The sequence below is a fragment of the Dermacentor andersoni genome, chromosome 8, assembly GCF_023375885.2.
Source record: "Dermacentor andersoni chromosome 8, qqDerAnde1_hic_scaffold, whole genome shotgun sequence".
In the NCBI taxonomy this organism is placed as follows: domain Eukaryota; kingdom Metazoa; phylum Arthropoda; class Arachnida; order Ixodida; family Ixodidae; genus Dermacentor; species Dermacentor andersoni.
The window spans coordinates 9,946,531-9,965,712 of NC_092821.1; positions in this window are offsets into that span (position 1 = coordinate 9,946,531).

The window sequence follows — 19,182 nt, forward strand, 5'->3', positions numbered from 1 at the left end:
CATGGAATCATGTGTTGAAGACACAGAAATGAGGACTACACGGTAAGTTTTTGTTGCAATTCAGAGTGCATATTTCTGAGAACGCTTGTAGGATCAGGTAAGAGTCAACGCCGCATACGTTACGCGCAGCGCACACTTGTCCAAAATATTTCGACGCCACATAACACGGAGTGGGTGAGTGCATGCCACACGGAATGAGAAGTGCGCATATTTTTGCAGATGTACGTCCATAAGCCTTCAAACTATGCTTCAAACCATAAGCATTTTCCTGTAGCCCCCAATTCCTCGTGGGATATGATTTTCTTATACCCGTAGTGCATGAAGGAAAAGCCCGTGGCCAGCACGTAATTGTCTTGTCTCTTCTTGGAATGAAGTGTACATCAAGGTGGAAACTTTTCTAAAACACCGAGTTTGCTACGATTCTTCACGTACGAAAATAGAAAACACTAATTTTTGGTTGCTTCCCCGCACGGCAGGTTTGTAACGCGGCGAAGCATTCAGTGCATTCCAGTGAAGCGAATGAGAACTTGAGGGCATACTTGGTGTATGCAAGCAGCGCGTTATTACAAAAACTGTAAACCTTACTTGTCTACGCTTGTATATTTTATCACCTCAGGTACTCACCCGTCTTATAGTTTCTTGCAGCGAAGCAGAGACAGAATTTGTTATAAAAACTGGAAACCCATCTCGCCAACGGTTGTGGTGTTTATCTCAGGTGCGGATCTGAAACCTTTGTCTGCCGGGATAATTTTTTTCTTCTCGCATGTTATACATTGTCACCACAGTACACGCAAGTATTGCGGTTAAGCGTTCCTAAAGCACATTCACATACATGAAATGAGTTTCTTTTTTACCCCTTTTTATACTCTAAATCGTGAACTAGGCTTTATGGCACTATAACAACATACAAGTCTACTGTTGCTCATGAGGACAACGGTCTGCAACGTTATACGTTTGGGTGAAAGCATTTTCATTTACCCCAATTCAGCACGCACATACAATGAACACAACCTTACTTCACCATGTCTTGAGAATTAAGGGCAAAATAAGAAGTCCTTCCCTGTCAGTACGCTGCTTCTTGTAGGCTAGTTGAGAGACCTACGAGTTATAAGACCAAGTGTACTACCATCAAGTAGATAACCTCTACACTTGCTTTGTTTCGTCAGGTAGCTTCTCTGAGGTCTCTCGATACCGTACCAGATGTGGGCCAAGTATTTCCGCGTGCGCTCGTAACTACAAGGCATTATATATTATTCTACACTTTTTTCTGAATATATGCCTTGTTTCAATAAGCACAGGTTTCAGAAATTGTGTCTAAACAATGACAATAAAACCAAAGCATGTCCGTATATGTGCAGACATAAGGGATGATTTCTCAAGAGTAGACTTCTGTTTCTGCTTCCATTTCAGAGACGCTTTTATGCGTCATTTTTGATCTGGTAGGCGTTGTTTATTTAGGGGGGAGGGAGGGGGTTATACACATTTTATGTGCTTTAAAAAGCTTCTCCACAATACTTGCTTGTACTGCACCCAAATCGTATAGCAAGATAAATAAAATACGGTGCCGGTCATCGTGCCAGCGTTTCTATACTGCCGCTCGCTCCAATGACCTTAATGCCACTCATCATGCCAGCGTTCCCATACTGCCACTCGCACTCTTGACTTCACTTTATTACCTTAACGATCCCGCTTAGGGGGTATTACATAAGGGCCACTGCTCGCGCGTTGGTAGTCGTCTTCTTCCACAGCTGGTTCCAATACGCTCATCATGCCAGCATTCCCCAACTTCCGCTCACGCCACTGCTGGAGTGTTCGTGGTCGTCCTCTTCCACAGCTCGCTGCGATGCCGCTGATCATGCCAGCATTCCCGTACTTCCGCTCATGCCACTGCCCTCGTGTTCATCGTCGTCTTCCACAGCTGGCTGCGATGCCGCTGATCATGCCAGCGGTCCCGTACTTCCGCTGACACCACTGCTCTCGTGTTCATCGTCGTCTTCTCCCATAGCTCACTCCGATGCCGCTCATTATGCCAGCGATCTCGTACTGGCGCTCGCACTCCTGCCACTGCTCGCGCTTTCATAGTCGTCTTCTTCCACAGCTCGCTGCGATGCAGCTCATCATGACAGCATTCCCGTACTTCCGCTCATGCTATTGCTCGCGTGTTCATCGTCGTCTTCTTCTACAGCTGGCTCCAATGCGCTCATGCCAGCGTTCCCGTACCACCGCTCACGCCACTGCTCGCGTGTTCCTGGTCGTCCTCTTCCACAGCCCGATGCAATGCCGCTGATCGTGCCAGCATTCCCGTACTTCCGCTCATGCCACTGCTCGCGTGTTCATAGTCTTCTTCCAGAGCTGGTTCCAATGCCACTCATCATGCCAACGTTCCCATAGGCCCCTCGCGCTCGGGCCACTGTCCGCGCGTTCATAGTCTTCTTCCAGAGCTGGTTCTAATGCCGCTGTCACGATCCACCCCGTGTCGTGAACAAGGGAGGGCTTCTCAGCGTGGTGGTGCTGAAAGATTACTGACCTGCGAGCTGCCGTGCTCGTCGGTGTTTATTGTGGTGCGGGTGACCACTGTTGCCTGCCGAGCTATAGCAGGCCGCCGAGCTTGGCGGGTGAACCAAAATTACGTCCGAGGGGGCGTCACCTACTTGCTACAACCCCTCACCCCCAGTTTGTTTGTTAAAATAAAAAACAAACGTCCAAGTTCAAACAAATGTCCAAGTTCACACTATGAGGCTCTGCCTCTACCCTTGCTGGGTCGACAGTGCCTGCTACCCAGGCGAGTAACGGTCTGGTGGCCTCCGCCGTCGAGTACTCCGCCTGGGCACCGGTGTTGACGGGTCGGGTGTGGCAACGCCGGGTGCTGCCTGGGCCAGCCTCACTCCATCCGGAGGGTCCGTAGTGGTCGGCCTCGTGAGTGGTGCCGAGCTCGACACCGGTCCAACGGGTGCCGCACCACTGGCTACGGTTGCCGCCTCCGAGGTAGGTGGTACTCCGCTAGAAGCGACTGGTGCTGCCGGTAGTCCTCCTGCGGGCTGGAACTCAGTGGCAGTCGAGGGTGCTGGCCAGGTCCCGAGGCGAGGTCTGACATGGTCGGCGTGTCTATGCCACATGGCCCCGTCTGGCATGCGGACGAGCAGCGATGAGGCGCTGGCAGGAGACACCACCTGTCCGGCAGACCAGGGTGAGCCAGGACGGAAGTTCCTGGCGAAAACTGGAGCTCCCGACTCTGGCAAAGGCCCGGGACGGCATCCTTGGTCAGCAGCCAGCTTCTGCTTCAGCTGCTTCAAAAGCACTGTGGATTGGAGGTCCGGATGCAAGACGTGCAAGGGTGTCTTGACCATCCGACCCAGCAGGAGCTCACAGGGGGCACGGCCAGTGACATCGTGAGGTGTGGTCCGGTACTGGAATAGTATCCGAGCAATCTGCGTCCGGAAATCCCCAGTCTGGCTCTTCTTGAGCTTGTCTTTGATGGTTTGCACCACCCGCTCGGCTGCACCATTTGAAGCAGGGTGGTACGGTGGAACCATCATCCGGCGGATTCCGTTTTTCGTCAGCCAGGCCAGGTACTCTGCGCTGGCGAAAGCAGGACCATTGTCGGACACGATGACATCTGGCAACCCCTGGGCGGCGAAGACCTGTCGTAGCGCTGCAATGGTCGCGCCTGCTGATGGGGTGGTGACGGGTATAACCTCTACCCACTTTGTAAAAGCATCCACCACCACCAGGAAGTAATGGCCCTTGAAGGGTCCCCCAAAGTCCACATGTAAGCGGGACCAGGGTCTCTGTGGGAACGGCCAGGGGGTGATTTCCACACGACGCGCGGCTCGCTGATTCTCCTGGCAGATTTGGCAGCTCTGCACCAACTGCGCGATGTCTTGGTCCAGGCCAGGCCACCAAACATGGGACCGGGCCACCATCTTAGTCTTTTCTATCCCTGGATGACCCGCGTGCAGCAACTGCAGAACCCTGGACCGGAGACTTTGTGGGATCACCACCCTCGAACCCCACAGTAGGCAGCCCTGCTGCAAGCTCAGCTCAGTGGCCTTGTGGCTATAGGCCTGCTGCACCAATTCCTCTCCACGGGACACCGCCTTGACCACCTGAGACAGGACTGGGTCCCGGCTGGTCGCTTGAGATACCGCAGATCTGGAGAGCACCTCCGGGTACGCGTGTTCCAACATGAACACTTCAGCAGGTTCTGGAACAGCATCAGGCACCTCTGGCAGGGGCAGGCGGCTCAGGGCATCAGCAGGTCCCAGGTCCTTTCCCGGACGGTAAACCAGCTGGTAGCTGTAAGCCGCCAGCCTCAAGGCCCAGCGTACCACTCGAGGCGATGCCTGCACAGGAACTGCCTTGTCAGGCCCCAGCAGCCCCAACAGCGGCTTGTGGTCTGTGACCGCCTCGAACTTCCGGCCCCAAAGGTACTGGTGAAAGCGTTCGACACCGAACATGAGGGCCAAACCTTCCTTGTCCAGCTGGCTGTAACGTTGTTCTGCAGCATGAAGCCGTCGGGAAGCAAACGACACAGGGTGTTCCTGGCCATCTTTGTCCCGGTGTGCCAGGACGGCTCCCACACCGTACGGCGACGCATCTACGGTAAGGACTACAGGCTTAGCAGGATCGAAATGCACCAGCACTGGAGCCTTGGTGATTAGCTCCTTGCTGCGCTGGAAGGCCTGGTCCTGCTCCTTCTTCCAGACCCATTGCTGACCATCTCGAAGCAGAAGATGGAGCGGCTGTAGATGCTGCGACAGGTTCGGCAGAAAACTCCTGTAGAAGTTGATGAGGCCCAGGTAGCTCTGAAGCTCCTTCTTGTCCTGGGGCTTAGGTGCCTTGAGCACCGCATCAACTTTGCGGGGAGCCGGGGCTAGGCCTGCCTGGGAAATGATATGTCCCAAGTACTCAACGCTGGGGGCTAGGAAAACACACTTTTCCAGCTTGAGCTTGAGGCCGGCGTCCTGTAGTCGTGCCAAGACGTTGTGCAGGTTCTGCAGGCGGTCACCGTCGTCGCTGCCAGTAACCAGGATGTCGTCCAAGTACACCGCCACGTGCCTCATGCCCCTGAAGAGGTTGTCCATCTCCCTCTGGAATATGGCTGGGGCTGAGGCCACGCCAAACGGTAAGCGCGTGTACTGAAAGAGTCCCAAAGTTGTCGATATAGTGACATACTTCCGGGAGGCATCCTGGAGCACCAGCTGCTGGTAAGCATCTCTGAGGTCGAGCTTGGTAAACTTTTGTCCACCGGACAATGCTGACCAGAGATCTTCAATCCGGGGCAGCGGGTACTTCTCGACGGTAGCGACGGGGTTGATGGTAACTTTGAAATCCCCGCAGATTCTGACACTGCCATCTCGCTTGAGGACTGGCACGATGGGAGCGGCCCATTCAGATGTCTTTACGGGCACCAGGATGCCCTCTCGCTGCAACCGTTGCAGCTCCTGGGTAACCCCGTCCTTCAGGGCGAACGGCAGTGGGCGAGGCTTGAAAAAACGTGGCCGGGCTCCCTCAGGTACATAGATGCCAGCCGACGTGCCGGCAAATGTGCCCACCCCTGGCTGGAACAGGGACTTGAACTGGGTCAGGAGGCTGGGGACGTCTTGCACCACATGCAGGCTGGCTTCCTGGTACTGTGGCAGACGAACGCCCAATGCATGAATCCAGTTTCGGCCCAGCAGCGTCGGCGACGACCCCTTCGTTAAGTAAAGGGGAAGGGTTGCCTCCCTGTCGCCAAAGCGAACGCTGACCTGTGCCTGACCCTGGACCTGGGAGAGTTGCCCGGAGTAGCTGCGCAGCATCACGCCCGAAGCCTCGACGGACACGCCGGGGAAAGTCCGCTTGAAAAGCTTCCCGGCCATTACAGACACGCTGGCCCCCGTGTCCAGCTCCATGGAAATGGGGTGCCCGCATATTTCGACGGTCAGCATGTATGGCGGCACAGACGACGGTACAAAGCCTGTGTGCCACATGTCGAAAATCGGCGGGTCCTCGGCCACGACGTGGAGCCTGGCCGCGGAAGAGCTTGAGCTTGCTGCCGCATGCCTCCGCCGCGTACCCTTGCGACGGCTACCCTGGCCGCGGGCTTGTGTTGTACCTGGGCTTGAATCCGGCTGCTGCTTGCTGTTAGTCCTCCCACTTCGGCATACACGTGCCAGGTGCCCAGTTTTCCCGCACGTAAAGCATTGTGCTTGAGAGAACTGGCACTGTGAAGGGGAGTGGGCACCACCACAGCGACCGCAGGTACTGCCCTTTGTCGCGAATTTGTTGACCGCCGCTTCCGTCGACGGTGAGCCAGTCGCACGGGAAATCTCGCCGGCGTCCTTGGCGGCAGCTTCCATTGCCAGAGCTGCCTTCACGGCGTCGTCCAGCGACGGGTCGGGAAGCTCCAGGAGTCGCGTCTGCATGGCGGGGTTGTTGATTCCGCAGACGAAACGGTCCCGGAGCAGCGAGTCCAATTGGTCCCCGAAGGCGCAGGCACTCGCTAACCCTCGTAGCGCAGCAACGAATTGCCCGAGGATCTCTCCTTCCCGGCGGCTCCGGTTGTTGAAGCGGAAACGCTCCATTAGTGTGGACGGTGCTGGGTTAAAATGCGAGCGCAGTATGGCAAGCAGCTCACCCAGCGTCTTAACGTGCGGCGTGGCTGGCTTCAGAAGGTCGAGCAAGAGGCTGAAGACGCGGGTCCCGCAGCTGGCTAGGAAAATGTCCCGCTGTTTGGCCTCGGGTGTGTCGTTTGCCCGGAAGAACACGTGGACTTGCTCCTCGTAAATTTGCCAGGCGGACCCATCTCCCTCGAACGGCTCGAGCCTTCCGTACAGCGGCATGGCGACAGCAACGGGGGGCGGTGTTTCGCCGCTCGCGGCGGCGTGGGACGCTCCGTAGGTACTCGTCGCCAGCTTCGTCGCTAGAGTCACACGGATCCCATCCTCGTCGCCAGTGTCACGATCCACCCCGTGTCGTGAACAAGGGAGGGCTTCTCAGCGTGGTGGTGCTGAAAGATTACTGACCTGCGAGCTGCCGTGCTCGTCGGTGTTTATTGTGGTGCGGGTGACCACTGTTGCCTGCCGAGCTATAGCAGGCCGCCGAGCTTGGCGGGTGAACCAAAATTACGTCCGAGGGGGCGTCACCTACTTGCTACAGCCGCTCATCATGCCAACGTTCCCATAGGCCCCTCGCGCTCGGGCCACTGTCCGCGCGTTCATAGTCGTCTTCTTTCATAGCTGGCTCAATTGCGCTCATCATTCCCGTGTTCCCGTACTTCCCCTCACGCTACTGCTCGCGTGTTCGTGGTCGTCGTCTTCCAAGGCTCGCTGCGATGCCGCTGATCATGCCAGCATTCCCGTACTTCCGCTCATGCCATTGCTCGCGTGTTCATCGTAGTCTTCTTCCACAGCTGGCTGTGATGTCACTCATCATGCTAACGTTCCCATACGGCCGCTCGCGCTCGCGCCACTGCCCGCCCGTTCATAGTCGTCTTCTTCCACAGCTGGCCCCAATGCGCTCATCATGCCAGCGTTCCCGTGCTTCGGTACTGATCGCGTGTTCATAGTCGTCCTCTTTCACAGCTCGCTGCGATGCCGCTAATCATGCCAGCATTCACGTGCTTCCGCTCATGTCAATGCTCGTGTGGTCATCGTCGTCTTCTTCCAAAGCTGGCTCTGACGCCTATGATCATGCCAGAGTTCCCGCAGTTCAGCTGACACCACTTCTCGCTTGTTCATCGTCGTCTTCGGCAACGTATAGCTGAAAACCGCTCACCATGCCAGTGTTCCCACACTGCCACTCGCGCTCGCGCCACTGCTCGCGCGTTCATAGTCTTCTTCCAGGGCTGCCTCTAATGCCACTCATCCTTACAACGTTCCGATACGCCACTCGCACTCGTGCCACTACTCGGGCATTCATAGTCGTGTTCTTCCACAGCTGGCACCGATGCCGCTCATGCCAGCGTTCGCGTACTTCCGCTCACACCACTGCTCGCATGTATATCGTCGTCTTCTTCCACAGCTGGCTGCGATGCCGCTCATCATGCCTGCGTTCCCGTACTGCCGCTCGCGCGTTCTTAGTCATCTTCACCCAGAGGTGGCTGCGATGCCGCTCGTCATGCCAACGTTACCTTGCTTCCGCTCAGGCCACTGCTCGCGTGTACATCGTCGTCTTACACAGGTGGATTTGACGCCGCTGATCATGCCAGTGTTCCCGTACTTAAGCTTACGCCACTGCTCGCGTTTTCATCGTCGTCTTCTGCCACATATACCTGAAAGCCGTTCATCTTACCAGCGTCCCCATACGGGCGCTCGTTCTCGTCGACTGCTCGCGCATTTATAGTCGTGTTCTTCTACAGCAGGCTCCGATGCCGCTCATCATGCCAGCTTTCCCGTACTTCCGCTCGTGCCACTGCTCGCGTGTTCATCGTCGTCTTCTTCCACAACTGGCTCCGATGCCGCAGATCATGACGGCATTCCCGTACGTCCGTTCCCGCCACTGCCCGTGTGTTGATCATCGTCTTCTTCCACAGCTGGCTCGAATGTCGCTCATCATGCCAGCGTTGCCTCACTTCCGCTCATGCCACTGCTCGCGTGTTCATCGACGTCTTCTTCCAAAAGTGGCTCTGACGCCGCTGATCATGGCAGCGTTTCCGTACTTCTGCTAATATAACTTCTCGCTTCTTCATCGTCGTCTTCTGCCACATATAGCTGAAAGCCGCTCATTATGCCAGCGTTCCCATACAGCCACTCGTTCTCGTGCCATTGCTCGCACGTTCATAGTCGTCATCTTCCACAGCTGGCTGCACTGCCGCTCATAATGCCATAGTTCTCGTACTTCCGCTCACAATGCTGTTCGCGTGTTCATCGTCGTCTTCTTCCACAGCTGGCTCCGATGCCGCTCATCGTGCCAGCGTTCCCATCTTGCCGCTCGCGCTCGTACCACTGCTTGCGCGTTCATAGTATTCTTCGACAGCTGGCTCCAATGCCGCTCGTCATTCTAGCGTTCGCGTACATCCGCTAACGGCACTGCTCGCGTGTTAATTGTCTTCTTCCACGGTTGGCTCCGATACCGCTCATCATGCCTGCGTTGCCGTACTGCCGCTAGCGCTCGTGCCACTGTTCACGCGTTCATAGTAGTCTTCTTCCACAGCTGACTTCGATGCATGTCATCATGTCAGTGTTCCCACTGCTGGCGTGTACATCGTCGTCTTCTTCAACAGCTGGCTGCGATGCTGATCATCATACCGGCGTTCCCATACTGCCGCTCCCGCTAGTGTCAATGCTCACGCGTTCTTATATATCTTCCACAGGTGGCTCCAATTCCGCTCATTATGCCAGCGTTTCAATGCTTCCGCTCACGCCACTGCTCGCGTGTATATCGTCGTCTTCCACAGCTGGCTATGACGCCGCTGATCATGCCAGCGTTGCCGTACTCCTGCTCACGCCACTGGTCGCCTGTTCATCGTCGTGTTGTGCAACAGCTAGCTGAAAGCTGCTCATCGTGCCAGCCTTCCCAAACGGCCGCTCGTGCTCGTGCTCGTGCTGCTGCTCGCGCGTTCAGAGTCGTGTTATGCCACAGCTCGCTCCGATGCCGCTCATTATGCCAGCGTTCTCGTACTTGCGCTCACACTCATGCCACTCCTCGCGCATTCATTGTCGTCTTCTTCCAAAGCTGGCTCCAACGCTGCTAATCATGCCAGCATTTCCGAACTTCCACTCGCTCCACTGCTGGCTCGTTCATAGTAGTCTTTTCCACAGCTGGCTGCGATGCCACTTATCATGCCAGCGTTCCCATATTGCCGCTCAGCATGGTGCCTCGGCCTTTGAGTTAATAGTCGTCTTCCACAGCTGGCTCTGATGCCGCTCATCCTGCCAGCGTTCCCGTACTTCTGCTTACACAACTGCTGCCGCGTTCATAGTAATCTTCTTCCACAGCTGGATGCGATGCCGCTCCTCATGCCAGCGTTCCCATACTGCCGCTCACCATCATGCCACTACGCATGCGTTCATAGTTGCCTTCTTCAACAGCTGGCTCCGATGCCATTCATCATACCAGCGTTCCCGTACTTCCGCTAACACCGCCGTTCACGTGTTCATCCTCGTCTTCTTCCATAGTGGAATCCGGTGCCGCTCATTATGCCAGCGTTCCGTACTGGCGCTCGCACTCGTCCCACTGCTCGCGCATTCATCGTCATCTTCTTTCGCAGCTGGCTCCGATGCCGCTCGTCATGCCAGCGTTCCCATACTTCCCCTCCCGCTCCTGCTACTGCTCGAGCGTTCTTAGACACCTTCTTCCACAGGTGGCTCCGATGCCGCTCGTCATGCCAGTGTTAGCTTGCTTCCGCTCACGCCACTGCACGGGTGTTCATCGTCGTCTTCTTCCACAGCTGGATCTGACGCCACTGATCACGCCACCGTTCCCGTACTTCTGCTCACGCCTTTGCTCGCGTGTTCATCGTCGTCGTCTTCATCGTTCATCGTCGTGACCAGCGGCTCCAATGCCGCTGGTCATGTCAGATTTCCCGTAATTCCGCTCACGCCACTGCTAGCGTATTCATTGTCGTCTACTTCCACAGCTTGCTCCGATGCCACTCATCTGCCAGCGTTCCCATACTGCCGCTCGCGCTCGTACCGCTGCTTCCGCGTTCACAGTCTTCTTCAACAGCTGGCTCCGATGCCGCTCGTCGTTCCAGCGTTGGCCTACTTCCGCTAACGGCACTGCTCGTGTGTTCATCGTCTTCTTCCATCGCTGAATCCGGTGCCGCTCATTATGCCAGCGTTCCCCTACTGGCGCTCGCACTCGTGCCACTGCTCGCGCATTCATTTTCGTCTTCTTCCACAGCTGGGTGCAATGCCGCTCATCATGCCAGCGTTCCAGTACTTCCGCATACGCCACTGCTGGGGCGTTATAGTAGCCTTCTTGCACAGCTGGCTGCGATGTCGCTAATCATGCCAGCGTTCCTGTACTTCCGCTAACACAACTGTTCGCGTGTTTGTCGTCGTCTTCTTCCATAGCTGAGTCCGATGCCGCTCATTATGCCAGCGTTCACGTATTGGCGCTCGCACTCGTGCCACTGCTCGCGTATTCATTGTCGTCTCTTTCCACGGCTTGCTCCAATTCCGCTCATCAAACCAGCGTTCCCATGCTTCCGCTCACGCCACTGCTCTCTTGTACATCATCGTGTTCTTCCGCAGCTGCCTGCGATGCCGCTCATCATGCCAGTGTCCCCATACTGGCACACGCGCTCGTACCACTGCTTTCGTGTTCGTAGTCGTCTGCTTCCACAGGTGGCTCCGACGCCGTTCATCATGCCAGCGTTCCCGTACTTCCACTCACGCTACTGTTCGCGTGTTCATCGTCTTCTTCCACAGCTGGCTCTGATGCCATTCATCATGCCTGCGTTCCCGTACTGCTGCTTGCGCTCGTGACACTGCTCGGGCATTTTTAATCGTCTTATTCCACAGCTGGCTCTAACGGCGCTCATCATGTCATCGTTCCCATACTTTCGCTTACGCCACTGCCTGCACGTTCATAGTAGTCCTCTTCCACAGCTGGCTGCGATGCCACTCATCCTGCCAACGTTCCCATGCGGCCGCTCGCGTTCGTGCCACTGCTCGCGCGTTCATAGTCGTCTACTTCCCCAGCTGGCTCCGATGCCGCTCATCATGGCAGCGTTACCGTACTTCCGCTCACGCCACTGCTCGCGTGTTCTCGTCGTCTTCTTCAAAAGCTGGCTCTGACGCCGCCGATCATGCCAGCATTCCCGTACTTCTGCTCACACCACTACTCGCTTGTTCGTCGTCTTCTGCCACATATACCTGAAAGCAGCTAATGATGCCAGCATTCTCATACGGCCGCTCACGCCACTTCTCGCATATTCATCGTCATCTTCTTCCGCAGCTCGCTCCGATGCCGCTCATCATGCCAGCGTTCCCATAATGCCGCTCGCGCTCGTACCACTGCTTGCTCGTTCGTAGTCTTCCACAGCTGTCTCCGCTGCCGCTCGTCATTCCAGCGTTCGCGTACTGCCGCTAACGGCACTGCTCGCGTGTTCATCGTCTTCTTCCACTGCTGGCTGCGATGCCCATCATCATGCCTGCCAGCGTTCTCATACTGTCGCTCTCGCTCGTGCCACCTCTCGCGCGTTCTTAGTCATCATCTTCCACAGGTCGCTCCGATGCCGCTCGTCACACCAGCGTTACCGGGCTTCCGCTCACGCCACTGCTCGAGTGTTCATCTCGTCTTCTTCCACAGCTCGCTCCGACGCCGCTAATCATGCCACCGTTCCCATACTTTCGCTCACGCCACTGCACGCGTGTTCATCGTAGTCTTCTGCCACATATAGCTGAAAGTCGCTCATCATACCAGCGTTCCCATACGGCCGCTCCTTCACGTGACGCTGCTCGCGCATTCATAGTCGTTTTTTTCCCACAGCTGGCTCCGATGCCGCTCATCATGCCAGCTTCCCGTGCCTCCGCTGACGCCACAGCTCACGTGCACATCGTCGTTTTCTTCCACAGCTCGCTCCTACGCCGCTGATCATGCCAGCATTCCCGTATTTTCGCTCATGCCACTGCTCGCGTGTTCATCGTCGTCTTTTTCCAAAGCTGGCTCCAACGCCGCTTATCATGCGAGCGTTCCCAAACTTCCGCTCGCTCCACAGCTGCCTGCGAGTCCGCTCATCATGCCAGCGTACCCTTACAGCCGCTCAATATCGTGCCACTGCTCTTGCGTTAATAGTCGTCTTATTCCAAAGCTGGCTCTGATGCAGCTGATCATGCCAGCGCTCCCGTACTTCCGCTAACACCACTGTTGGCCCGTTTATAGTAGTGTTCTTCCATACCTGGCTGCGGTGCCGCTCATCATGCCAGCATTTCCATACTGCCGGTCACCATCGTGCCACGGCTCCTGCGTTCATAGTCGCCTTCTTTCCCAACTGGCTCCAAAGCCGCTTATCATGCCAGCGTTCCGTACTTCCGCTAACACGCGTGTTCGCGTGTTCATCATCGTCTTCTTCCGTAGCTGAATGCGGTGCCGCTCATTAGGCCACCGTTCCCGTACTGGCGCTTGGACTCGTGCCACTGCTCGCGCATTCATTTTTGTCTTCTTCCATAGCTGGTTCCAATGCCGTTTATCATGCCACGTTCCCGCACTTCCGCTCGAGCCACTGCTGGCGCGTTATAGTAGCATTCTTCCACAGCTGCCCGCGATGCCGCTCACGATGCCAGCGTTCGCATACTGCCACTCACCATCGTGCCACTGCTCTTGCGTTCATAGTCGTCTCCTTCCACAGCTGGCTCCGATGCCGCTCATCATGCCAGCATTCCCGTACTTCCGCTGAGACCACTGCTCGCGTGTTCATCGTCACCTTCTTCTATAGCTGACTCCGATGCCTCTCATTATGCCAGCGTTCCCGTACTGGCGCTCGCACTCATGCCACTGCTCGCGCATTCATTGCCTTCTTCTTCCACAGCTGGCTGCGATGCCGCTCATCATGCCAGCGTTCCTGTACTGCCGCTCACCATCGTGTCACTGCTTTTGCGTTCATAGTGGTCTTCTTTCACAGCTGGCTCCAACACCCCTTATCATGCCAGCGTTCCAGTACTGCCGCTCGCGCTCATACCACTGCTGTCGCATTGATAGTGGTGTTCATCCACAGCTGGTTCCCATGCCACTCACCATGCCAGCGTTCCCATACTGCCGTTCACGCTCTTTCTACTAGTCTCACGTTGCTCGTCGTCTTTTTTTCACAGCTGGCTCCGATGCCGCTGATCATTCCAAAAGAAAGGCACCTTTCACCAAGCACCCTATATCACGCCCGCATCGCGCATGTCATACCGGACCAGTCAATCGCAGCAGGTTTCACGACCACGTTCACAAACGTCAACATTTGTAACCTTGTTTTTTCTTCGCATACTGGCAAACTGGTACGGCCTACCCCCTGCCATTGGGGACATATCCTGTGCATCCGTATTTTTACAGCAGATGACTGACCATCTCCAACTTCATTGTACTCAATTTTACCTTATACGTGTTTTCTTTTGTATTGACAACCATGTATGTATATGTACACATGTAGGCGTTAGTATGTGCGTGTACATGTGTGCATATACTTAAATATATATTTACTTATTTATTTTATTTCAAGAAACCTCTAAAGACCTTCACAACGAGGGTATTGCATGGGGGGATGACAAAATTCAATAAACACATAGAGAAGCGTATTCAAGGAATATGCAACAAGAATAAAATAGCAGAACAGCAACACTCAATGAGACATAATGGAAAAACGCAACATAATAAACAGAACAAAAAATATTAAAAATCAAACACATTGCGGTAACGGAACAAAACTAGAAACAAGGCTACTCATCGCATTCATTTTTTAGAAGTTCATGAAATTTAGATGAATTCATTTCAGTTGCGATTGAAGCAGGCAGCTGGTTGCACTGAATAATTGTTTTGGGTATGAATGATTTCGCAAAAGACGAAGTTCGGCAAATGATGCGTTTGATCTTGAAAGGATGGTCACGGCGTGGAAAGACCACCGTTGGTGATTGAAAGAAATCGTCATGAAGCAACGGGTGGTGGTACATTTTGTGAAAAAGTGTTAAGCGAGCAAGTTTATGACGATGGGAAAGATTATTAAGACCAGCACGAGCCTTTCACATTGTGACGCTAGTTAAACGTGAGTAATCTGAAAAAATGAAACGAGCAGCACGGTTCTGCAGGGATTCAATGTTATCTATGAGGTAGGTTTGATCCGGGTCCCATATGGCTGAAGCGTACTCGATTTTAGGTCGGATTAGGGTGATACAAGCAAGTTTACGCACAGGTGCCGGAGCGTGTCGAAGGTTACGTTTTAAGAGGCCAAGAGAACAGTTAGCAGCTGCTAGAATCAGATGAATGTGATAGTTCCAGGTTAAGTCGTACTGAAGGTGAACTCCTAAATATTTGTAAGTAGAAGCTGTCTCAACTGTTACATGATTAATAGTGTGTGCGGTTGGGATGCGGGAAGAGTTTCTTGTAAAGGAGACCAGCTTTGTCTAACCCCCGTATTCAGAAATGCAACTTAAGTTGAAGCCGATGCTTGACTTGATCTAAGTGACGCCTATCGCGAACGCGCCGAAGGAAGCGCAGTGAGCGTCTTTGTGCACGTTAACGCCAGGCGTCATTTAAATCAAGTCAAGCATGGGCTTCGACTTAAGTTGCATTTATGAATACGGGGTTTTAGAGTGGTTTAGGATCATTAGCCACGATGAACACCAAGTGTTAATTGAATCGAGGTCAGTTTGTAAAAATTGGTGGTCAGTTTCCCCTTTAATGGCACGGTACACAACACAGTCATCAGCGAACAGTCTGATTTGGGAAGATACACAATTAAGTAAATCATTAATAAATATTACAAAGAATAGGGGACCAAGCACGCTCCCCTGGAGTACACCGGATGTGACTTGAGCCATTGAAGAGTTAGAACCATTAACAGTGGTGAACTGAACGCGAGATGAAAGGAAGTCTTTAATCCATGCTAAAACCTGAGGGTGAACATTGAGATGCGATAACTTTAGTAGTAATCGATGGTAGGGGACCCGATCAAATGCCTTAGAAAAATCGGGAAACAAATCGTCGACTTGAGTCCCCGCGTCTACTAAAGTAAATAAGTCGTTAGTAAATCCAGCAAGCTGAGTGTCGCAAGAAAATCCCTTGCGAAAACCGTGCTGATATTTAAATATGATGTTGTGATCTTCAAGATAATAATATGGGTGTGTATGACATGTTCAAGGAGCTTTGAGAAGGTGCAAGTCAATGAAATGGGTCTATAGTTTAGGGGATCAGAGCGGCTGCCAGATTTGAAAATTGGCATTACTTTAGCTACTCGCCAGTCATGAGGGATGAAGCCAGATGATAAAGACCGAGAAAAAAGTGCAGATAGGACTTGAAAAATACTCTGAGATACATTTCTAAGTATTTTGTAGTTAAAGCCAAGCGGGTCGGTGCTTGTAGTATCTTTAAGGTTATTTAATAAAGAAAGAATACCATCATCACTTATGACTATAGAGGGCATGGAATAATCGTGAAGTGAACTGAGTGATAGAGAAGGGGTAATGACTTCATGAGTGAAAACAGACGAAAAAGCGTTGTTAAAGAGTTGAGCAGAATGGGGATCGTCCAGCTGATCACTATTAGAATTTGTTAAGGATGAATCGGGACGTGAATGTGGGTTAATTACGCTCAAAAATCTTTGGGGATTATTAGATAGCATAGTGGGTAAGACGGCACTGTAGAACTGGCGCCGGGTGGCTTTCAGCATTCTTTGGTAATCCTTGTCGCTTTTCTTGTAGGTTTCCCACGTAGTTAATAGGTTGTTAGCAACTGCCTGCCTATACAAACGCTTTTTCTTGTTATTGGCTCTTCGCAGCCGCTCATTGAACCAAGGCGCTCTTTTACTGCACCTAATTGAGATAACGGGGGGGGGGGGGGAGGTTAAGTATCGTCTTTTTGAACAGCGTCCAGTTCTGTTCCATGGAAAGGAAAGCACATTCGGCAAACAACCGCCCAGAAAAGGTGGTTAATTCGAGATTCATCTGGTCAAAATTAGGCCTGTTATCACACCTGATCAGCTTTGAGGTAGTTTTCCTGTCAAGTATACGGTGATTGATGCACCCGGTAATGATGTCATGGTCAGAAAGTCCACTAAGATGAAATATTTTAGAAAAAAGCATCGGGATTATTGGTTAGAATTAGGTCGAGAATGGTGGCAGTGGTACCTGCGGATAGCGTGGGCTTTCTAATGAGCTGAGTTAGGCGAAAATCTAGACAAGACAGCAGGAAAGCGTGCGCATTCTGATCACTTGTAAGACAGATAGAGTGTTCCAATCGATACTAGGGAAATTAAAATCACCAAAGATAATTAGGGCAGAATTTGGAAAACGCGTACACATATCAGTCAGTAGGCGACAAAATTCGTCAGCAAACCCATCGTACAGGTCGGGTGGACGGTACAACACACCGGCAATAATATTTGTAGTAATGCACTTTATAGAGATGGATATACATTCTAGAAAAGAGGAAGCAACAACTGGTACGGTAATAATTTCTTGCTTCACCGCAATAAGGACGCCACCTCCTCTCCTGTCCTTTCTGTCACATCGAAAAAAATTGAAACCTGATTCGCATGAAAGGATGTTATCGTCGGAAATATAATTGTTAAGCCACGTTTCAGTCCGTGCTAATATCGAGGCCCCAGTGGAGTCGATAAGGGAGGAGAGGGCAACACTTTTCGCCGCAACGCTTCTGATGTTAGTGTATAGGAAACACATGCTATCTAACTCTTCTGTCCCGACAATGATGGTGGTGCACGATCGGAAGCATCATGATTACTTTGATAGTGTCATTCGGTAGAAGACTCGGACACACGCACAGTCCGATTGCCAGTGGTATCCCAGAGATAAAAATCATTGTTCACACGAAGTTTATTGAACGACAGACGAATGCGGTCACCCTCCTTCTTTATCGTTTTAGAAAACTGCCATAGTCCACGGCGTTTCAGACGAACTGCCTCAGAGTAATCGCGTGATATACTTGAATTGGTGTTCTTTAGTTTGTAGCCAAGACTAAGGACAGATTCGACTTCTTTTTCATTATAAAATTTTGCAGTGATGGGTCGCTTCTTGTCTGTCGGAAAACGTTCTAAGCGGTGAGCTCTGGCAACGGATGTAACAGCAATGCCAAGCTTTTGAATGCAAAATTCCCTCACATTCCGCTCTGAATTTTCCCAAGGCTCAGCTGCATTGCTGTCATTAATGACAGTGGAACGCAGCCTCCCGAGGTGACAGCAAAGCCAGCAAAGCACGTGGAATGCGTGCAACGTGGGGAGGGGGTAGATGGCAAAGTGTGGCACCTACCTTGAGGCCGCCACACAAAAAATTAGGAGCAGTCCGAATCACGTGGAAAAGGACAAAATGAAGCAGGGAGAGGTAGGAGAGAGTGAAGTGGTAATTATCGCTGGTGACACAAATCTGGCTAGGTGTTCAGAAGCAATTGTGGAGAGGGTGAAGGACGATAAAAGAGTGGCCGTAGAGACATCTCCAGGGCACACACTGGGTTCTGTGATGGAGTCTGCCAAAGCAAAGTTCACCGAAAATGTCCACGTGCGCAACCTTGTCATAACAGCAGGTGGGCTAAATGACGCTTTAAACAGTTAAGCGCTTGGATAAGGGGTAGACGACATGCGCGAGCTGTCCCCTCAGGTGCAGATCATGGTGTGCACGGTGCCGGAGGTGCCTGTACGTGACAGTTATGTACAAAGAGTAGTAGTGGCTACTAATGAGGCGATATGGAAAGTGAGCCGGGAGGAAGGTTTCGAGGTTGTCGAATTAACAAGGAAGTGAGAAGGCGTGGTGGTTTTGAACGAGATGGTATCCACTTCAATTACAAGCTTGGACGAGAAGTGGGCTGGCGACTTGCTGGTCATGCTGTTGCTTTTTTAAGGGATCCACGGGCATTCAGGAGACCAGAATAGGTAGTAATGAAGAAGGTCCACTAGCGGAACCTCAGAATAGCATCGCCGTCAATCAGACAAAAATAAAGAAAACAAGAAAGGTAGCTGTGCATGCAATATGCAAGATAAACATGCAGGGCGGCAGAAGAAAGGAAAAGTGGGCAGAGATTGAGCAACCGTCCTTAAAAGAACAAATATGGGTATATGCGGTTAAAGAAATGCACCTTAGAGACTTAGAAGAGGCGCCAGTGATGGAGAATTATGTTTAGGAAGGGTGCCACAGAACTAAGTCGGGAAGAAAGGCAGGAGGAGTCGGAATTCTCATCCATCAGGCAGCCGAAGGGAAAATGTAAATTTAACATGGGAAGAGCATCTTTGGTTACCAGGTACAATGAGTGGAAAGAAAACTTGGTTGGGCGTAACGTATTTGTGGACCGGAAGTAATTGCACACAGAAGAATCAAGAGTTAGTGGAATAAGTGCTGATATTAAGGGTTTCGCGAATGATGCCGAAATTGTCCTATTAGGTAACTATAATGCCCACGTATAGGCTCCAAATCGCTATACCGACAGCAACGTGAAATCAACGCTAGATATTTCTCAGCAACATAACCTCATTATCGTCAGTACAGGGCCTAAGTATGAAGGGCAGATCATGTCGGAAGGGTGAACTGGCAATCAACCATTGTTGACTGT